Below are 20,432 nucleotides of genomic sequence, written 5' to 3'. Positions count from 1 at the left end.
GGAAGGAAGCTGTGCGGCTGCTGTCTTAATTACTTATGGGTATTTCACATGCAGTTGTTCTTCCCTGCCATCAGTTAACCGCACCACTGCGCTGAGTGTGAGGCCAGTTGCAGCCGATGTTGGTGTTGGAGCCCTGGGGGCAGTGGCTGACTGGGCACTCCCGACAGGTCCAGGTCATGTTTACGCTGCTCACATTTCGTGGTCCCGCTGAATGTAGCCGGTGGGTAGGAGCAGCTGACGGGGCTGCGGGTGGTCTGTGTTTGCCTGCAGGAGGCTGAAACTTGGCCAGGCCCCTCTGCTGTTCCCGAAGAGCCCCAGCATTGCAGAGCTAGGAGGGTTCTAGAAGACCAGTGTGTCTAACCAACTCACTTGCAGATGGGATGTCTCAGACCCCAAGGGACTGCGAAATGCCTAAAGCACCTTGCTGTTTAGCTACAGAGCCAGCCGAGGGCCCGGAACCGGTATTTGTTACTTGTCCTGCTGACAGCCTTTAATGGTCCCATGTGTCTCCCAGCTCACTGGACCCTTTGGCTCCAGTGCCTACTCCTTGGAGGTTCCAAGGAGCAGCTTGTGGGGCAGGACCTGTTTGTTTGCAGGGGATGAGAACCTGCTTCAGTCAAGTAAGGGAATGCTCTTCTGCCTCCTGCAGCATCGCAGCCCTGGGATCAGATGGTCTCAGGGTCTCCCTGATGAGGGCTCGGTGAGTAGAGGAGTAACGAGGAGGAGCTGGGGAAGGCGTGTCGTGACCTCTGGCCCAGGACTCTGCCTAGACCCCGCTGAGGCTTTGTCGTCCGTGAAAATCAGGAATGTTGACCTTTTTTGGAGTGTATGTGTGGGGGGATGTAAAATACAGCCGGTATGGAGCCCTGGCCTCTTTGTGAGATCCCACCGTGGGGTTGTGGGGTCGGGAAGATGTTAGGTATCGCATGGTAGTTGTGGCTGTGTCTCGTTGTCAAGTGGCCTGGGTTCTGATCTCTGCCTGTTTCCTTATTGATGAAGTGGGTTTGCTTCTAGAACGTGCTTCATAAGGCTGTTTGGAGGGCTTAACGAGACCATTTTTGCTGCGTTTGATCAAATGTCTGGTGTGAGGGGGCATGTATCCCTGGAAGGGCTCTTGAACTTTGTGTTTTTTTCCACCTGTAAAATGGGGGATGACCCCATCAGCCCCATGAAACCAGGAACTCCTTGGTTCCTTTAATACAGCAGAGCCCTGACCTTTGCTCCATGGTCAGCAGTAGAGACAAAATTGTCACGTGCAGGAGAAGGGCTAGACCCTGGGGCCCTGGCCCATCTCTTTAGGCTTTTCCCTTCTGACTTGCTGGCCAGTCACACTGAAACCCCAAGCTGCCTCTAGGGGCGCTGTGTCCCCTTTAAGTTGTAGCCCTGCCAGGGACTGCCTGCTCTCCATGAACACCTGAGAGTGGGCTGGAGTGGGTAATAGGGCTTGTCTGAGTGTTGGGGTACATGTGCCCTTCACCTTTCCCTGAAGGGGAATCCTTCAGGACAAAGGACCGAGCCCTCCCCATCTGCCTATGCCACCTGGTGATTGGGAACACAGGCTCTCGGCCTTGCCGGCTTCTCCAGTTTCCTAGCTGTGTGACCCTGAGCAGGTTCTTTAACCTCTCTGAGCCTTTGTTGGCTGATCTGAAAAATAGGAACAGTGGCAGCTTATAGTTCTGTGGGTTGTCGGGGGGGCTCGATTGAAGTAACGTCTGCAAAGTTCTCTGGACAGTGGCTGGCCCCCACTGGGAGCTTTTGAATGATGGCATGTGCCATTGCTGGTCTGCTCAGTCCTCTGCCACTTGAGGTCTCCCGTCCACAGACTGCACGTTGAGATCGGCTGAGCTTTACATGGACACTAATGCTCGGGTTGCATTTCTGGAGATTCTGGCTTAGGTGCTCTGTGATGTAGTCTGAGCATGGGTGGTGGGGTGTGTATGCACGTTTTTTTTTTAATACTTTTTTTTAAAGTTTATTTTTGAGAGAGAGAGATAGCATGAGCAGGGGAGGGCCAGAGAGAGAGAGAGAGGGAGACGACCAAGGCAGGCACCGCACTGCCAGCCCAGAGCCTGATGTGGGGCTCAAACTGACGAAACTGAGATCATGACGTGAGCTGAAACCAAGGGTCAGACGCTTAACTGACGGAGTCACCCAGGTGCCCCATGTTTTTAATAGCTTCCTAGGTGGTTCCAACATGCAGCACAACCAGGCTGGAGAGTCATTACCCTCCTAACATCTGCTGTCCCCTGCTCTTTCCCAGGGTGGCGCTGACACCACCTTCCCTCGGCACATGGGTGCTCCCTCACCCTGCTTAGGCCTTGCCGTGTCCAGGCCCTGGAGAGTAAGATCTGGGGAGGGAGGCTTTGCTTTTCCCAGGGGTCGAAGCCAGGGAAGCCACCTCTGTCAGCAGAGACTTGATTCTCTGTCTACACCCATGATTGAGCACCGGGGCACAATTCTTGCACCTGTAGAAAAACTGCACCAGACAGAATGGGGTGGGGGTGTCCTTTTGTCTTTGTACATGAACGTTGTGGGTACTGACCAGATCTGGGTCAGTCCCAAGAGACTGTTTTCCAGGGAGGGTCTCCTTCGGATTTCTACATGTTTGTAACATTGTGGGAGCAGAGGATTCTGGCAGTGGTGTCTCTGGAGTGGCAGGGAGGGCGCGGTGCTGACAGTGTTGTGTTCCTTACGGTGAGAATCCTCTCCTGTGGTGGAGATCGTGTTCTCCACGACTGCAGAGGAAGAAAGGGGTTTGTCCGTTTACCCAGGGCTCAGAGACCCGCGTGGCTTCAGGGGCCAGGCCAGTAAAACCTCAGGCTGGGGTGGGGCCCAGGGGGAAAGGACATGCTGTAAGATGTGTTTTTGCTGGCCCTCCCGCACAGCCCAGTGCAGGTGGGTAATCAGGTGGAATCCCACTGTCACAGCAGTAGGATGAAGTTAGTGGTGCCAGGTGAGTACCTCTGTGGAATGTCCCATCTCCTTCTGGGCACTTGCTGATCCAGCTGTCACGCACCGAAGAGCAGACAGGCCTTGCTTTCCGTAGCTTCACATTTCTGTGACACCATCCAATTAACACCTGTATTCTACTTGTCACTTTAAAACCAGACACTGGACTGGTTTCTACTTGGTGTTTCTCACCGGGCCCTTTCTTTATAAAACACTTCAGCCCCTAGCACCGAAGGGGAAGAGCCCAAGCTCCAGGTGGGATGGCGAAGTAAACGGCGTGACTCTCCCTGCGGTAATCCCTTTAGGTGAGCAGCTGGCTTCTCCCCCTTCCGTCTCCCCTGCCTGTCTTCGTCTCCAGAATCCATTTTTGAACTGGGTCTGTAGTGGTTTCTTGTTGGAAAACTACTCGGCAGTGAAGGATGACGAAAATAAGGACGGTAAGAATTGACCAGGCTGGGTGGTGAGGGCCCGGGTATCTTCCACATGCATCTGAGCTCTTCTGTGAGGTGCGGCGGTTCTAAACTGCTCCTGCCTTGCTGTGGAAGCCCGTTTGGCAATTCTTCAAAAAGTGCAGCAGAATTCCCCTGTGCCTCCACAATTCCACTCCTAGGTGTCTACCCCAAAGAGTTGAAAGTAGAGAATCAAGTTCATGTATGCAAATGTTCACGGTAGCTCTATGGACGATCCCCCAAAGGTAGAAACAACCCACTCGTCCATCGAAAGGTGAATGGCAAACCGCATGTGGCTTATCCCTACAGTGCACTGGTGTTCAGCCATACAAAGGAAGGGGTCCTGGACACCAGGGTGAGCCTCGGAAACCTCCCAGGTGGCACAAACCGGTCTCAAAAGGTTATGTGGTGTAGGCTTACGCTTGTGGACTGACTAGGAGAGGAAATTCCGTAGGGCCAGAAGGGAGATGGGTGGTTGCTGGGTGGGGGGACTTAGGGGAGAAAGTGGACATTGAGAATTTGGGTCCAGAACACTGCAATGAAACAAATGCCAGCACAAGGCGGCTCAAAGGAATCTTTTGGTTTCCTAGTGGTATGAAAGTTATCACTAGACTGGAGTCTGTCATGCGCAATAGCATTTCATTGAAAAAATAATGCACATACTGTAATTAAGCACTGATGGTTTTTAACATTTTTAATATATTCATTTTACTTTTGAAAGAGAGAGACAGAGCACGAGCAGGGAAGGGGCAGAGAGAGGGGGAGACACAGAATCTGAGGCAGGCTCCAGGCTCCAAGCTGTCAGCACAGAGCCCGACAAGGGGCTTGAACCCATGAACTGCGAGACCATGACTTAAGCCAAGGTCGGATGCTCAACCAACTGAGCCACCCAGGTGCCCCTGCCTTACAGAGTTCTTAAACTCTCATGTGCAGAGGGAAGCTCCTGGGGAACTTGGTAAATATGCTGCTTCTCAGGAGAGAAGAGGGCTCCTTTCTTCAGGAGCTGTTGCCCTGGATCTAGGATGGTCCCCACATTTGCTCGTCTAGATAGGTGACTCTAATGCACTTAATGTGTCGACTGCAACCCACTGCTTCTTGAGAAGTCTGTACTCTGTTCAGAACTTTGACTTGATGCAGTAAGAAAATTAAACCTAGGAAAAAAGAAGCCCTGTGCTGGGCTTGTGTCCGATTTAAGAACCTCAACGCTGTAAAATACATTTTGGAGTGTGGGCACTTTTGGATTGCTTCTCCGGCAAATGGGTACATGGAACCCTCGACGTACAGCATAGTTTCTTTGCAGCAGCTGAAGTTCCCTGTCCTAAGACAGAGGCTGAGAGTTCTGAGCCAAAGCAGAGTATGTGCCTCCCGGATGCCAAGACAGCCCTGAAATGGATTAGAGCTGAGACCGTGTAGCCTATTTTGTACACCGTGTAGTAGCAATTGTTACTGTTGTTATTACCGGGAGTGTAGTTCAAGACCATCTGCTTTGTCTGTGGGTCCTCTGTCAGCAGAAGGGTTTTATGAAAGCCTTGGGTATCGGCCTGCCCTGATCTAGGCTCTGTTGCTTATTCAAGCACCGTAGTTTACACTTTTCACTCAGAAATGCTAGTGAGCTCCTGCTCTGTGCCAGGCACTGTGAAGCAGCCCCATTAAAAGCAGCTCTTTTGGGGGTACGTGGGTGGCTCAGTCGGTTAAGCGTCCCGACTTCCGCTCAGGTCATGATCTCATAGTTCATGAGTTCAGGCTCACTGCTGTCAGCCCAGAGCCCACTTGGGATCCTCTGTCCCACCCAGGCACCCCCTTCCTTTTTTTTTTTTAAAGAATGGTGTAATTCCTCCAAGAAAACTATGGTTTAATCAGCAAAATCGGGAGTAGGATTTTGGTGGCCTCATGAAATAACTGAAGGAAGGTTTTTGTTTTGTTTTGTTTTTTGTTTTTTGTTTTTTCCTAATGTGGTCCAGAAGTGAGGTTGGGTTATTCCCCCCGCCAAGTGCCAGTTTTCCTTGGTGAGTGCCTATTTCCCGACAGCTTACGCCTGCCCCTGAGTTTTTGGATCTCTGTCCTCCCAGGGTGTGTGGTCTGCTCTCCCTCCAGCCTTAGAGCTGTGGTATAAGGGCTTCCATGTCTACAGAGAACTGGCTGGACAGTGAAGCTCACAGCGTGACTCTTCGCGGGTGTGAGAGCAGTTCTGTTAAGGAGTCGAGGCAAAGACTCTCTTCTCCAGCGCAGGGCACTTACACTTACAGAGGGGAGGGTGAGCAGGAGATCGCTCTCCGGACACGTGTTTTCCTCTCAGGCTTCGCCGAATTTTGAAGCAAAGTATGACAGGTCAGTCTCTTGCCTGGAGGGGGCTGAGGAGCAGGTGATCCCACTCAGATACCTGATAGGTTGTGTCACCAAGACTGGCTCATTCTCTCGAGTGGACTCACATTAGCCAGACATGCAGAGAATGATGTACAATCAGAAGACCAGCTTATCCATCAGCGGTGAGAAACCAGAAGGCCCAGATCTGATGCTCAGGCACATCATTCCTGTGGCCTTAACAACTTGGGGAGCTGGAGTCTGCCCTGATGGTGGCCTGGTGAGTCAGAGAAGGGGGGCTGGTTGGGTGCTTCAGCTGTCGAGTGGCTTAATGTGTCCCAGACCTGGTGAGGGAAAGGTCTCGACCCGGGCAGGCCTTTACTTGAAGAGACACTGTCACCTTCTGGGCTTTATGTGGTCCTGTATCTTCTTTTCAGCTGTGGCTTAACAGGGTTCTGTGCTAATTGTATCAGGTGGTTGAGATACAACCTGGGAAAGAGGTTAATAGTTGTTAAGAGTTGTTAATAGTTAATGATAGCTCTTCTCCATGTCCTTCCAGTTCCCTGTAAGACATAGACACAGGACTCTCCAGGAAACTACAGCTTAACCTGCAGCCATAGTGACCCTCCCTAACACACTGCCCCCCACGTGTAGACCCAGAGACTCCCCTTGTGAGGGGTTGTCAGATCTGCAGAATTCCTTCTCTCCCAGTGGGGGCTGGGAGGGAAGAGAGTCCATGAGGGGAGGTAGTGGTCTCTTCAAATGAACTCCATCCGATCGAGAATCTCCCCAACCAGCTACGAGGTGGGGGGTGAGGCTGAGAGGATTTCGCTGGTGGAAGTCTCCGCGGGGAAACACAGGCCCTGAATGGAGTCCATCTGTGAAGAGCTGTGAGGGCCACAGCCAGGGAGAAGCCTCTGGAGGGAGATGTTGGCAGGGTTATGTCGGGAGCATGGCGTGGTGAGAGGGCTTCTCGTCCGTTGCATCGGCCATCCGGAGAAAGAAGGAAGGCTTGTTCTGTCACGGGCTGGTGGCTTTGGCCAAGGTGCCACTTCCTCCTGCCCATGACCTGTGAGCAAGACGGTCATGGCCACGGCCTTGGGGGGACCTGGCTTTCTACCTGATCATCTCAAGATGGATGTGGGTGGATGAATGACTTGTGTGTAAGAACGCTGAGGACTCCCCTGTACGACTGACTTAGGGGCCATCTGACCTTTTTGTGACTCTGTATCATCTTCTGTAAAAGGGGAATTGCAGTAGTAACTTCCTCACAGGGTTTGGGGGAAAGGGGACGTGGATTAGTACGAAGCACTTAGAATCCTGTCTGACTTGTAACCGTTCAGTACATGTCAGTAATTGATATTATTGTCGCTCCCTGTACATCTCACAGCCCTATAGGGACTGCTTTGTATGGTCCTAAAGTTAGGATTAAAACAGTATGTACTACATAAGCCATTGTGAGGATTATACATTAAATGAGGTAGTTGAGATAACTTGCTTGTATCACAGTGTGGGATCTAGAATATACTGCGGTGGGCAGAATGATGGTCCCCCGGGGACATCCATGTCCTGACCCCCAGAACCTGTGAATATGCTACCTGCTCTGGCAAAAGAGACGTTTCAGCTGTGGGTAATTGAAAGATTTTGATGATGGGAGATTATCGTGGTTATCCAGATGGCTCCAGTGTAGTCACAAGCGTCCTCACAAAAGGAAGGAGGAGGGTCCGAGAGGTAGAAGATGTGACAACAGAAGCCACAGAGGTCAGAGTGACGCGGGCCCCCAGCTAAGGAGTGTGGGCGTCCTCTAGAAACTGGGAAAGACTGGGGAATGGGCTGTACCCTAGAGCCTCCAGGCGGAGCATGGCCCTGCGGATGGGCTGACTGTAGCCTGTAAGACCTTTGAGACTTCAGACCTCCTGAGCCTTGAGGTAATACATTTGTGTTGTTCTAAGCGACCGAATTTGTGGTTGTTACAGCAGCCATAGGAAATGAACACAGCTAGTGAGCTGAGCTGAGCTGAGCTGAGGTACTGACTTGACCTTGGATGAGCCCCGGGACCATCATCATCACTGTCTTAATGGAGTCTGAGCCGGGGCGCTGATGCTTTGAGGGTCTGGGTTTTTTTGTCAGAGGTCCCCCAGTGGATGAAATGGGACCTCAGAGGAGAGCTGTGGCCTTTGGTGGGCAGCACACATGGGACAGGAAAGCCCACTGCCTCTGGCCCAGGCCTGTGCATGGTGTGCGTGTCTGGACCCGGGCACACCCTCGCCCCACCCTGGGGTCTCAGTGCCAACCCCTGTGTTCCTGTCACCACCTGCCCTGGACACTGGAGGTGAAGCCCCCACCCTGTGTGGTTGGGGTCTCGCTGTCTGGTGAACCCTTGGGGTTACTCTTTGGGTGTCGTCAGTGGTTGTGTGTGCAGTTGATGAGGCTGCTTCCTCAGTGTCCCATGGGATTTCTTACGGAGTCTTTGCTGCTCAGCAGAACCTTGCTTGGTATTGACCTCCTCTCAGGCTCCCCTGAGGAGCATTTACCTGTGAATCAGAGCTGGCTCTCTGGGCTAAGGAGGAGCGATGATCCTGCCAGGGCATCCTTCTTTCCTGTTCGGGCTTAGGAGGCTCAGGCCACTGTAGTTCTCTTCTCTCCGTGTGAGGCCATCACATACAGGGAAGAGCTGAGTTCCTTTGAGCCTGCGTATCCAGCCATGCTTGACACGACTGTGTAGCCCTGAGCTCCCACCCTCCTTCCCCTGTTCGCTTTCAATCTTGAGTTGGGTCCCCGTAGCTCATATGCTTGTGCAACTGATTAGCTCTTTACTGGATCCAGAGTCCATCCTGTCCTTGTGAAGGGCTCTTATTTCTCGGAGTCTGTTTTTCCAAATACACTTGCCTGTGGTGTGTTGGGGGCTCTTGCTCCTGCCCTTCCCCTCATCGGGTCCCCTCTGCTGTCCTTCTCTGCCTTGGCCACCGTCGTCTTACCCTATAGTGATGGATTTAAGGCTGCACACTCTCGTCGGTGGCTCCATGTAATTAATGTGTCGTGGGCTCGGGAACAGAGGGCTCTCTTGCTACTGGCCATCAGAGTAATCAGCGGCAAGGCAGGAGGTACAGTGGGAGGAACTTGACAGAGGAGGGAGGCTTGGGAGCAGTGTAAAAAATTTCCGAAACAGAAGAAGGGGAAAAAAAGGAAGTCCTCAGCCTCTCTGATGGGTTGCATGTCTGCCTGTGTGTAGCCTGCTCACTGATGCCCCATTGAACATGGTGTGTGCTTCATGCTCTCAGGGGCCTCCGTTTCCCTGGCCTCCCAGGACAATTGATGCCCCGTTTCTATGGAGATGGATGGCCATGGGCGGGGTATTCCTAGAGCCTGCCTGTGCCACCGGGCGTGGGGGGCTTAACTTTGTATCCTGTAGTGTAAACCATGGCAGGCGTGGGCCGTTTCCACTTGGGCGGCCTCGCATCCTGCCCCCGATGTGCACAGAGGCAAAGATGTCTTGATCTGCGTTGGGCTGCTCTGGTCACTCCTGACTCTGCTCATGTTTGTGTGCAGTGGGACAAATGTGGAACCTCGTGGAAACACTCACCCGATCCCATCTCTCTGCTCTTTAAAACCCACTCCAGGGGCGCCTGGGTGGCTCAGTCGCTTGAGCGTCTGACTTCAGCTCAGGTCATGATCTCGCGGTCCGTGAGTTCGAGCCCTGAGTCAGGCTCTGGGCTGATGGCTCAGAGCCTGGAGCCTGCTTCCGATTCTGTGTCTCCCTCTCTCTCTGCCCCTCCCCCGTTCATGCTCTGTCTCTCTCTCTCTGTCTCAAAATAAATAAATGTTAAAAAAAAAAAAAAAAAAAGAAAGAACCCACTCCAGACCTTTTGATGCTGGCCTCCAGTGTTGGCTGTGGCTGGGTCGTTCCAGTGTTCCAACCCCACCTCTTCCTGGCCTGCCCCAGCCCCCCACCACACTGTCCCCCAGCCACCCTGGCCATCAGGCTCTTCTTCAGCTGCACCAGGCTGGTTCCTACCTCAGTGCCTCCGTGGTTGTTCCTTTGCTGGAATGCTCTTTACCCGTGTCTACACAGCTGACTCCACCCTGTCAAGCAGGGCTCTGCTCAGGGGTCACCTTCTCTGACCGCCCTGTCTCGTATTGTGTCTTCCCCCTTAGTTTTTATCATGTTACTTCATCGCAGAGTGTATCGGGACCTTGGAGTATCTTGAGTTCACCCTCTCCTGTGCTTGCTGTCTGTGCCCCACTGTGCATTCCACAAGAACAGGGACCTTGTCTGTTCTCTCCTGCCCTGTGTTCAAAGTGCCTTGAGCAATACTTGACTCAGGTACATGCTCCACGAATGTTCACATCAATGAGTGGAAATTTCAGGGGGGCTGTTGTAGGACCTGGCTTCGTGGCAGGTCATGTGACAGAAGACCCATGGCTGCTCTGGAGAGCGCAGCTGTGGTCGAGGTGATGGGTAATTGCCACGTCACCGATGTGCTGGACCCCACCTAACCACGTCTGATACTGGCGCCTCCAATCAGATTCTTACCACGTCTAGTTTGGTTTTCATGAGCACAGTTAGCACACAATTTCAACTCTCCTCTGGTGTCATCCTTCAGAGCTCTTAACTCCAAGAGTCCTACAATCCAATCTTCTCTGGCCTAAAAAAACGTCTAGAAGTGCCTGTCTTTAGGGATGTCTTGATCTAGGGGTACAAATAACAGGACCCCCCCCCGCCATCCCCCATTTCTCAGGTCTGGTTTTCCCCCACTTTTCTCCCCCTACTGGTACATGTTTGACCACCAGGCCTCTAAGGGAGAAATCATCCCATTGCGGGTGCTTGCTGACATTTCTGGTGCTGATGCTCCCCCTGCCCCCCCTCCCCCACCACCTTCGTGGCCGAGTCTAGGCTGTCAGCACTGCGTCACTGAGTGCCGTTGAGGGAAGACTGCACAGCCTGGGCTCCTGTGAGCCGCTGGGCCCAGCCCCCACACCCCAGTGGGTGCTGGCCTGTTCTCGGCAGGCCTTCTCACGCCGGCAAGAGGCTGCCAGCAGCTCTAGGTTTCATCTGGTCGGCAAACCAGCAGAAGAGAGCACTTCTCTTCCCCACCAGTTTCCATACGAACTACCCTGCCATCTCTCACGTGGAGCAGAGCCGAGTGGTGGTTTTCAGTCTTGGCTCCACACCGAATCACCTGGGGATTAAAACTTCCCATCCTTGCCCACCCGGAACCATTGCGTTGGTGGATTATCATGTGCAAACCAATGAAGTTCACGGTCAGCCAGTATGCTACAAATGTGACAGCAGTCTGGCTCTTGAGCAGCAGCAGTCGTTTCAGATCAATGAAAGCTGTGACTTTCATCTCCGATCCAAGTGTGGCCTCAGAACTTGTCTCCAAATAGGTTCCACCAATTACAAAGAGGGTGGGTGGTTAGGGGAGGTGGGTGTGCAAGGGAAGGTGTTCACCACTGCTGACTTAACAGGGTACTTGTACTGTGCCCACCCCTGCCCCAGCTCCACAGTGGGTGTCAAGCACATCTTCCTGGTTTCTCTAATCTTTCCCTTTCTCCGGGAGCATGGCCCTTCTCCTCTTTGCCCAGCATCCTCCCCCTCTGGGTGCCGCTCATGAAGCTTCAGTGTAGTCTGGCCTTGTGCCCCTGTCCTGATGGCTTTCGGATCCCTCCTCTTTGCTCATCCAGTTTCCTCTTCTGGAAGTGCCATTTCCCTTCTCCCTGGTCAGCCAGATGTTGCATTTATTTTAAGAGCCAGCTCTTCTCCTGTCCCTGTAAAGAAATCTAATCACACTGACCTCCCAGTTTCCTAACCTATTGCACTGACAAGCAGTAACCGAGCTCTGGCATTTGATTGCCCACTCTCATGAGTTTGTAGTCCTGTCTCGGTTATGTAGTGTGTCTGACCGCACAGAGGATCATGACTTTAGTTTGTGTGTTGACCAAGGGCACAATAGGTATTTGATAAAACTTGTTGCCACACTCCATCCAAATAGTCTTAGTGATTTTGGAGTAGTAGGCAAGTTGGCATAGAGGGGAGCAGTGTTACCTGAGAGAAGTTTGGGGAAGCAATGTTACTTAATAAAAGGAAGAGAATAATTGTTCCCCCTTCTTCTAGGAGTGACCCACACCGCTCTGCCCACAGCCCATGGGTGGGGCCTAGGCCTGGGGTTCCACCTAGATGCAGAGATGTCTGGGGAGTGTCCTGTCTGGCTGGGTGGCTGCATCCCAGCAGGAGTTGAGTACAAGGGAGGACAAACAGAGGTTCATGCCACTCATACTGGGCACTCGCTTGGATGCATGCAGCATCTGTCTCCGAAGCTAGTTGGGTGGCTCCTAAGAAAGGGACCTCATACCCAATATGCTCATTTGGGGACTTGTGCCCTGAGAGTCTTGGAAGGAGTGGTTGGTAACTTGTAAGGGTCTGCAGTAGAAAGAATGTCCAGGAATGTGGCAAAGATATGTCTGTGAGGATAACTGATTACCTTGCCCGTCATGAATTGGGATGAAGAGGTCATGTACCTACCCTTTGTTGAATGATGTTTCTGGTGTCCGCTACAAATCTTGGCTTATTGATGGGAAGACAGGATACCCTGTGATTCACTCAACAGGTGGACATGTGCCAGGCACAGTTCTGGGAGTACTTCAGTGAATGACAGGTACAAGCTCTCCACCTGAGCTCACTGCCTAGTGGGGGACATGGACAGTGAAAAGGTAGACAGATAATTACAAATGCATGCTATGATACCGCTCAGCCTTTTCTGATCAGGCATTGGAATCACCTAGAAAAATAGTTAGTTGATAGTGAAAAGCTTCCATTCAGTGGGTACCTGTAACGTGCTGGACCTGTGCTAGGTTCTTCACCCTATAGCATCTCTGTTGGCACCCCCACTTTACAGATGTGAGGAAACCGAGGCTCTGAGAGATGGGTGTGCTCAAGGCCCCTGTACTAGGAGTTTCCAGAGAAACAGCTACATATATACACACACACATTTAAGCACACATGTATGCATACATACATACATGTATACACATATACTTATTTACATACATATGTACACACACAAACATAGGTATACAGAGCTGTTGAAATTAACATTTACACTCCTCTGCCTGGAGGCCAAGCCAGGGTTCTTAGCTGGGTTTAGGCTGAGTGCATGCATTTCCTGCTTCTCCAGATATGTTCTGCTAGCCAGAGAATAGTGTCCTAGGTGGTAAAATCTGTTGCATCACCCTGGGTCTCAGAAGTTGTGTGTAGCCACTGACCAGGAGCTGCCTGCCTGCGGGGCAGCCTGGAGTGGAGTACCCCGGCTGGGTAGCATCTACCCTACCCCTTAACTTTATCCTAAAAAAGACCCATTCCCTTCCCCTCTTCTCCCCCAGATGACCGAAACCTAATTGTGTGCTGCCACATAGGGCCCCGGGTCAGAGCATGAGTGCCTCGGGACTGGCCATCAGACTTGGGGAGAAACCACTTCTCGGTAGCGGTGGAGACGAGGTATGCTATTGGCATTGTTTTCTTCCTCAATGAAGACTCGTCCTTCCGTAGTAAAAGGAGAGGAGGTGCGTGCAGAGGCCACAGTAGAACATGGAGGCAAAGGCAGGCTTGGGTTTTCCAGCCAGTGGGGTCTGGGATGAATCTCCACACTCTCCTTGACTAGTTCCAAATTCTTGAAATAAGTTTTTAACTCAGAGCTTTCAGTGTGTTCATTTTGGGGGCACAGATGATAATGGAGTGTTGACTTGTACAACTATTTGAAGTCTCAAGTGGATGATGTATGGAAAGTACCAGGCAATTGTTGACGTTATTTTGGATTGGAGATGGGTTTTGAAGGGCATCTAGTATGTGGAAGGTCAAGGCACATTAGCAGAACACCTGTACGTTAATTTCTGAAAGTGGGTGAATAATTGTGGTGATAATGGTAAAGTAAATCTCGTCGAAAGCTTTGCAGTACTGGTAAATCATTTGTGTGATTCACTAGTTTACTGACCTTCAAATAAATATCTGTACCAGTAGCTCAGTACCTGACCCCTTAGGCAGTGATCAGTACTGGAAGCACCTGGAGAACCATTTATGGGACAGTGGCCCAAACTCTGATTTTTTTTTTTTTTTTAAGTTAGAATTTACTGGAAAAGTCTGGGGAATAAGGCATCCAATACCCAGTGTACTCACCACCCAGATTTAATGCACAGTTTTCTGTATTTATTTCTGATCAATAAAAAAAATGAAGTTTCAAATGCCATTTAGGACATCCTTACTGATTACATCCATATGTTCCCAGATGAACGCTGTGGCCCAGCTTGGATGACATGCCTCCCTTAAGGTAATCTTCTGGATTTCAGAGGAGGGTTAGGACTCTGATAGGCCACACCAGGGTCCTCACGTGCCCACTCCTGGGGGTGGGGAGAGGTGAGGTGGGAGCAGCTCTACACAGCATACTCGATTGAGAATGGGATGGGGGCAACCCTCAGAAATGAGGAGGGAGACCGATGAAGAGATCATGTTGGGTTGCAGAAGCGCAGGTGGCCATGCAGCTGGGGTGATGTGGGAAATGTAACGTCTCCAGAATTTTTATTCAGCAGAGGTTTGGTGGTTTTGTGGGGTGGGGGTTTGGAGGCATTGTCTTGGCACTGCGTCTGCATAAAATGCGCTCTGTTATGTCGAATTTGTATGTTCATTTGGGTTAGTGGGTCAAGTAGTGAGGTTTGGCTGCGTTAAAAAAACAAAAACAAAAACAAACCAAAAAAACCCAAACAGTGACTTCTACAAGATTTTTCCCTTACCTATCACAAGTCTGGAAATACTTAGTCTTCTCTGGGGCTAGTGTGATGGTTTTATGATCATCAGGAATTCAGGCTGCTTTTTCTTTTTGCTCTACCATCTTCAGTACATGGCTTTTTATCGTCTTGATTCCCTCATGGTACCTAGATGGTGGCTGATGTTTGAGCCATTACAGCTGTATGTTAGGCAGCTGGAAGTGGGAAGTGGTGAGGGGCCGAGCGTGCATTTCATAGCTGAATTCTCTAAGGATTTAAAACTTGAGGGGTAATCTGTAAGAAGCTTTTCAGGATACCACCCCCTCCCCCACGACTTCTGCTTCTAGCTCTTCGGCTCCCCTAATTGCAAGGAAAGCTGGGAAATGTGATTGCGTCATTGGCACATGAAGGAGGGATAATGGATATTGGGTGGATAGCCAGCTGTCCTGGCCCCAGGAGGCTGATGGAAGCTATGTGGGAGGGGTGGGGGTGGTGCTGCCAAAGCTCCTCCCCGCCTTCCCTGTTCCCACCACCCCCAACCATCCCTTAGTGCTGTCAGCATCGAGAAAAGCTTCATCAAAGGCACAGGGGTCATCATTGCAAGAGGATCCGGTCCCTGGGTCTAGAAGTGTCCATGTCTCTCTGGGGACTCCCATACAGGATAACATTTTATTTGCTCACCCTGATTTTATCCCCTGTAGGATGCTTTCCCCTGCTAAATCATTGAAAGAGCAATTGCCTGGAAATACTAAGTATTGATTCATGATTTCTGTTCATTTCTTCTTTATTGTTCGGCGAGAAATGAAGTCCCAGAAATGGAACAGGAGCCCTCGGACAGCTTCAGCTCCCTCCTGGAGGTGGGCCAAAGCCAGATGTACATTGATCATTGCGCTGTTACTTTCTAGGGCCGCCTTGGCCTTGGATTGTTGTGCAGTTTGTCAGTCAACGTCTTGTTTGGTGTCCGGCTTCTCTCCTTCCAGGAAGCTGACAGGTGGCTTGTTTTGTTCAATGCCACTCTAGTTCTGAAACTAGTAGTATTGCTGCCTATTTTGTACTTAAAATTTTTTATTCCTTCCTTTCTTTTTTTTTTTTTTTTTTTTTTAATTTTTTTTTTCAACGTTTATTTATTTTTGGGACAGAGAGAGACAGAGCATGAACGGGGGAGGGGCAGAGAGAGAGGGAGACACAGAATCGGAAACAGGCTCCAGGCTCTGAGCCATCAGCCCAGAGCCTGACACGGGGCTCGAACTCACAGACCACGAGATCGTGACCTGGCTGAAGTCGGACGCTTAACCGACTGCGCCACCCAGGCGCCCCTATTCCTTCCTTTCTTGAGTGATGTATTCACTAAGCATTTATACCAGGATGCAGGCTCCTTGTGAGGAACATTGACTTGGTTTTGATACTGTTGTGCAGACACCTTCCAAAATCAGATGCCTGACCCCAGATGTCCCCCTGGTAGGTGACAAAGAGCTTTTTGATGAATGAGTGAAAGAATGAAAGTGTTGAGCATCGTATGATAATAGCTCATGTGGATTAAGCTTCATATGCCAGGCCCTGCTCTGCTTGATAGGCAGCCTTCTTGCGGGGTGAGTACTGTCATCGTCCCTGTTGTATGGGTGAGGGGCCTGAAACTTAAGAGGTCAGAGCATAGAGAGGGGCCGAACTGGGTTACAGCCCCTGCCATCCCCCGTGTAAGGATTAGATTGTTTTTACTGTCATCAGCGTGGTCAAGTGCTTCGCCCAAGGTGCACAGTGGGTGAATGGTGTCCTGACACCGAAGGGAATGGCAGTGTGTGCCCCTCTGCAGCCCATAGGCTGGGGTGACTGGGTGGGTACACTAGGTGGGCTCTAGGAGAGGGAGCACCCAGATGTCTCCCAGGCAGCCAAGCCAGTGGGCAGAACAGGGCAGGTTGTGGACATTGAGCCATGCTATGTGCTTTCTAGGTGCACTTGACCACAGGAACCAGGAGGCATTCTAGGTCTGTGCTGTACCTGAAACTTGTCACCTTGCCAGTCTCCCCATTGCCCTTTTCATTTCTATCGGACCCCTCTTCCTACTGTTCACGGGACCCAATCCCTCCAAAAACGCACCCTCCTTCCCACAGGTGGAGCCAGTTACACCCAGCTCAGCTCTACCTTTAATTGCTTGTGCCTTTGTTTGCACCTGGTTTGTCTCACTATAATGCCATTAGCAGAGTGCAGGGGTCCGGCTGCTGGGCAACCAGGAATTGTGCCCGCACGTTTTGAAGCTTTGCTTCTATGCTCTTGGCTTCTTCCCAATGAGTAAAATGAAGGATTTGGAATAGACAGGAAGCAAACGTATACCCAGGGGCCAAAAGCATCTGCTGAACTCGTAACTTGCTTAAAAATACTTTTCCAGCAACTTTATTGTTGAACACCAATTTGTGTTTTCTTGTTAAAAAAGAAGCCATATTCACTGTAGAGAATGTAAGATGATATAGGTAAGTAGAAAGGGAAAAAATAAAAGTCACTTGCCAACCCTCAGGTGTTGTTAACAATCTGGAACCTACCTGTCCAGGTAGGTATAGCGCTTTGCCATGTGACCGCTCCTGGGGTAAACACCCCCACCTGGAGAGAGCTTTGTGATCTCTGACCACCCCTCCCTTTGACACATGGACTTTATGGGCCAAGAGAAAAGTTGATGGCATGGACAAAACCCACAGTAAATAATTTAACAGTAAAGTCAGGCAGTGGTTCAACCTGACTGTAAATTATATCAAGTGTCAGCGACTAGTCACATGTGTTCCGAGTGACAGGAAATGGGGTTTGATGGGATGCAAGCTGGCTGCTGCTTGCTGTCTTGCCTCTTTTCTCACCTCTTTTCCAAAGTAGAGTGGAACAGTGTTCACAGAGGCAGCCTTTACCAGAAAGTGTTAGAACATGAACGTGAGACCATGGGTTTGGCCCCGAAAGTCCCAGGTCTGCCCTTTGCCAGAAATGTGACCTTAGGCAGGTTACCTGGCCTTTGGTTTTCTGTGTATGTCATTTTGGGTAGTTTCTCTTCCTAAGTCTTCCAGTTCATGAACCTTTTCTTCTGCAGTTTGCCCATGACATGTTCATGTGGCCTCCCCTAGCTGCAGTGGATGCTGGGAAATTGTCTTTGTCTTCCATCCAGATGGTCAGGTGCTCAGCAAGAAATTTTTCTTGCTACAGAAGAAAGAATGGCTAGGGGACACAAGCCCTTTCCGCCACACATCTGAATTAGCAGCTACTTGGCTTTTACCCAAGGAAGCTGGCGGTGTTGGCTTGCCTAGCAGGGGCAGCACTGGGGTCTGTTTCAGTGGAGAAATGGGGAAAAGTAAAATGTGAAAGATGATTTCTGCTTACCACTTTGGAAGCTCTCCCCATTTGTGTGAAACAGGAGAAACAGGACTCCTCCTTCTCTTTATGTTTAAGCAGTAAGGCAGCCATTTTCTTTGTGTCCTGTGCTTATTTCTCCTGTGAATCAAGGGTGCCCTTGTAGCATGCAGGATTGGATTTACCATGGACTTTTGTCCTCTTGATCAGCTATTGGTCAATACCATGAGAATTGGAATTAGAATTGAGGCCCAGGTGCAAACCCTGACTTATGGCTCACCTGGTGTCATTTTGGGATGGCATAACTGAGCCACTCCATCTGTAAGTACCTACCTGGTAAGATTCATTCGTTCATTTGTTCATTCGTTCATTTGAAAGAAAATGCTGGAGGGGGAGAGAGAGATTCACAAGCAGGCCACGTACTTAATGTGGGATTTGATTCCATGACCCTGGGATCATGACCTGAGCTGAAATCAAGAGTTGGATGCTCAACTGACTGAGTCACCCAGGTGCCTCTGAGCTTAAGTTTTAAATTACTCTTTCTGTATCATTTGGTCTCCCATGGGGAGGGGAGAATAAAATTAATCTTGGTTTCCCATGACTTTCTATTACTCTTTTCATCTGTTTTGGCAACTTGTAGCCAGAGAGTTCTTTGTATGACACTTTGCATCCAATTAAATATGAATCATAGGAGGTCTCTTCTGTCTCTTCTATTATTTGCAATATAAAAAAATGGTTAAATGTATTAGAGAATTGATTTTAGTGAAATCAGTCACTAGATTTTTTTTTTAAGTTGATTTATTTTGAGAGAGTGAGAGAGAGAGCATGAACAGGGGATGGGCAGAGAGAGAGGGAGAAAAAGAATCTCAAGCATGCTCCCTGCTGTCAGTGCAGAGCCTAACGGTGGGGTTCGATCTCAGGAACTGTGAGATCATGACCTGAGCTGAAATCAAGAGTCAGATGCTAACTGAGCCACCCATGCCCTTCTCATACCTTGTTTTTTAATAGTTGAATATTTTATTGGCATTTTAAAGTTGAGTTATATATACTTTTTGTAACAAATGCAACAATACAGAGATGTACGAACAAGTTACTCTGACCCAGTGCTACCTATTTCAGACAACCAGAATTAATTGACATATGTAAACTTAAACAGATCTTGACAAACATGTATACCCATTCGCTTTCTTTTTATTCTCCCCAAGAATGGAATTACCATTGAGTCTCTATCCGAGGTTGCCAAACTGTGGTCCATAGGCATGTCATCTGTTTGTGTAAATAAAGTGTTAGTGCAACACAGCTACACCAATTTTTTACATATTGTCTGTGTGTGCTTTCTCGATATAATGGAATGTTGACTAGTGCAAAGAACATGTTGCCTGAAGAACTGAAAATATGTACTATCTGGCCCTTTAAAAAAAAAAGTTTGTAGACCCTTGATCTACTTGGCGTTTCTCAGGTAATGGTATATCACTTAAGTCATGAATCTTTGTCCAGATCAATAGGTAAAGATCTAAATAAGTCTTTTTTTTTTTAAGTTTATTTATTTTCAGAGAGAGAGAGAGAGAGGCAGAGACAGCATCTGAAGCAGGCTCTGTGCTGTCAGTGCAGACCCCGACACAGGGCTCAAACCCATGAACCGTAAGATCGTGACCTGAGCTGAGATCAAGTGTTGGACGCTTAACCAACTGAGCCACCCAGGCGCCCCTAAATCAGTCGTCTTAATATCTTTTGATACTAATATCAATGATATGATATATCAATGATATAATGATATAATTTTAAAGCTCATTTTCCTATAGACGGCATTTAGGTTGTTTCCAGGCTTTTGCCACTAAAAACGGTGTTGAAATAAACCCCACATACGTGTGTCCTTCTCTACAGGGGGCTTCATTTTGATGGGAATGATGTACAGAAGCATAGTCACTTGGTGTAAGCATGAGTTCTATGCCCATCAGTTGCTTTTCGTTTAAAACCCAACAGCAAAACCTGGTTTTCAGTCCTTTTTGACTATGGCTCACAGTAAGAAGGATGCTTTTAAGTGCACATGTTCATGTATTAAGAAATTGAGACACTGCCTTCCTAGAACATTACTTATTTAACCTTTACTGTGTGCAGAACGTTCTTATGTTTTATGTTCTACTCCATCATAACATTTGTGACTCACTGAATTACTTTCACCGCCGCACTAAAGGGATGCAATCTGTAGTTTGAAAACCTCATTTTATAGAAGGGGGTAATATTCCAGAATCTAGTAATCTAGTTAATGCATTCAGTATCTTCTCTGTTGGTTAAGGCCTTTCCTCCCTCCTTCCATTATCTAAGGTATAAACATTATTTCTCTTAGTGAAAACTCAGATTTTAGTACATGATGTCTTCATAGTTTCAAGGTGGGAACAGACCAGTTTCTTCTGGAAATGTCACTTGTTGTTTGGTCTTTTCACACTTCCCCGAGGAGAGTAGATGTGGGGCTTGGCTGCCATGTATTGTGGGCACCTGTGAGCCAAGCCATCTCACAGGTGATTGTCTTTTTCTGGGGTCTAGCCCTCTCCCTCATACATAGATCCTGACGACCCTCTGACCCCAGCATGCATACATAATAGATCACCACCCGCTGCCCCAGTCTCAACTCCCATGGTGACCCCTGATGAACAGTCT

The 20,432-nt window shown here is 49.5% G+C and overlaps 1 protein-coding gene and 1 long non-coding RNA gene across 5 annotated transcripts in view; both read left to right on the top strand.

Annotated features, from left to right (window-relative positions):
* Positions 1-20,432, top strand: part of LOC123380411 (transport and Golgi organization protein 1 homolog) — a 207,520-nt gene that overhangs the window by 40,860 nt on the left and 146,228 nt on the right. The window lies entirely within an intron of this gene.
* LOC123380418 overlaps positions 1-20,432 on the top strand; it is a 51,174-nt gene that overhangs the window by 3,954 nt on the left and 26,788 nt on the right. The window contains exons 2-3 of one of the 3 annotated variants that reach the window (XR_006586152.1): positions 13,080-13,194; positions 13,979-14,020. The exons of 1 other annotated variant lie outside the window; for it this stretch is intronic. This is a non-coding gene — a long non-coding RNA (uncharacterized LOC123380418). One more of the 3 variants, XR_006586151.1, reaches the window with a different exon arrangement.

This window comes from Felis catus, chromosome D1 (assembly GCF_018350175.1).
Source record: "Felis catus isolate Fca126 chromosome D1, F.catus_Fca126_mat1.0, whole genome shotgun sequence".
NCBI classification, from domain to species: domain Eukaryota; kingdom Metazoa; phylum Chordata; class Mammalia; order Carnivora; family Felidae; genus Felis; species Felis catus.
Note: the sequence above shows the minus strand (reverse complement) of the source record. Positions and strands in the feature narration are given on the sequence as shown.